Genomic DNA, 2,329 nt, shown 5'->3' on the forward strand with positions numbered 1-2,329 from the left:
TGCAATAAAAGTAGTTTCACATTCCATCTCTGGCACAATTACAGCACCCAGAACAAGGCTCTCACTGGAGAACATGATCAATTCTTCCAAAAGCACTGCAGGCCTTCCCAGAAGTACAGTCATTATTCTACTTGCCTCCATCTAATGATAAGGGAAATTTTTATAATATGTTTGCATTAGCATTTTTTCAAGAAAACTAGAAATTTATTTTACTCTAGAAATACATTAAGCTGTTTCTGCATTCAAATAACTCCTAATGCAATAGTTCAGTATACCCCAAACTTATGTTATCTCATTTTATAATTTAATTCCCTAAATATCACTCACCTTGGTTTTTGTTACTCCCGAAGGATAAAATTTCATTTGTACAACTTTACAAAATATCCTTTTATAAGAAATCTTTTTTTGCAACCAAATAATGAGTATAGCTAAAGCTTCCCAAGGGGTTTCTGTTATATACAAAAAACAAAGTTTCTACCTCTGATATGTTGAATGACTATATTCACCTGTTCAATCACTTGCCTTCATAAATCCTCTAGACCTGATACCCCTAATTAGCATTCATAGTATACTCATATGCACAGATATGTTATCTGCTAATGTATACTTATCTATTTCAATGGATATTTATTTTGCAGTGTGGCCAAATGTGCTTTACAAATACCTATATCTTTATTTAGAAAGAACTAAAAATAACAGGGTTTTCCTACCTGTTGGTAGGGCCCCAAGATCTCTCATGAACCCATTATATGTAGAGACTATGGAGATAAGAAAATCTTATACTGGGATCACATAAATGAGTAAATGGATGATGGGTGGTAGGATCTAGGTTTCTCACTACTGAGACATTATAAATAAACAAGGTAGAAGCAGAATGAGTCATGTGGTGCTGGAGGAGAGCCAGAAACATCACTACGAACTTGTATTTGGCTTAAAATGATACAGGTAGGGAGAGAAATGATTTTACACATGTCCTAGCACTGTCCACTGAGAGGGCCTAGAAATGATGACATCCCAGGAGCAATGAGCACATCCAATGCCCAAATCTTGGTTTCTATTACCATTCTCTAATAAAAGAAACCAGACCTCCTTGGAGAACCGACTGATTCTAGGACTTAGGCAGGGAATATAAAAGATGAGCCTAGAGAATCTTGCAATGCCATAAAGTAAGGAAGTGCTCAATAAACAAAATGATGGGGGCACATCAAAGGAACACATGACCAGACTGAAAGTGTTCTCAAAGGCCAAAGCTGAAATAATTTAAGCAACAAAATAAATAAGATAGTAGTGAATTATAACCCATAATATAAAGTGCATATTTGTGAGCCTCTACTTATACAAATAAATTACTGAACAAATATATAGAGAGGAGTGATGATACTTCAATGCAGAAGAATTCCAAATAATTTATGTAGATACTACCCCCTCAAGGAAATAAAGCTTTAACTCCTCACACCTTGAGTATGGACTTTACTTACTGACTGCTTTCAAGTAAGGAAGTAGAGTGGGGGGAATGCAGTAAATTTACAGTAGAGAAAGCTGGTAAACACTAGATAAATCGGATGATTAAGATTAACATCATCATGGACAAGTAATCATGATAGTAATGCATGACAGAAGAATGAAACTAGACCCTCTCTTTCACCATACACAAAGATAAACTCAAAATGGATGAAAGATCTAAATGTGAGACAAGATTCCATCAAAATCCTAGAGGAGAACACAGGCAACACCCTTTTTGAACTCAGCCACAGTAACTTCTTGCAAGATACATCCACGAAGGCAAAAGAAACAAAAGCAAAAATGAACTATTGGGACTTCATCAAGATAAGAAGCTTTTGCACAGCAAAGGATACAGTCAACAAAACTACAAGACAACCTACAGAATGGGAGAAGATATTTGCAAATGACATATCAGATAAAGGGCTAGTTTCCAAGATCATTAAAGACCTTATTAAACTCAACACCAAAGAAACAAACAATCCAATCATGAAATGGGCAAAAGACATAAAGAGAAATCTCCCAGAGGAAGACATAGACATGGCCAACATGCACATGAGAAAATGCTCTGCATCACTTGCCATCAGGGAAATACAAATCAAAACCACAATGAGATACCACCTCACACCAGTGAGAATGGGGAAAATTAACAACGCAGGAAACCACAAATGTTGGAGAGGATGTGGAGAAAGGGGAACCCTCTTGCACTGTTGGTGGGAATGTGAACTGGTGCAGCCACTCTGGAAAACTGTCTGGAGTTTCCTCAAAGAGTTAAAAAGAGACCTGCCCTACGACCCAGCAATTGCATTGTTGGGGATTTACCCCAAAG

Source organism: Vulpes vulpes, chromosome 1, assembly GCF_048418805.1.
Source record: "Vulpes vulpes isolate BD-2025 chromosome 1, VulVul3, whole genome shotgun sequence".
Lineage (NCBI taxonomy): Eukaryota > Metazoa > Chordata > Mammalia > Carnivora > Canidae > Vulpes > Vulpes vulpes.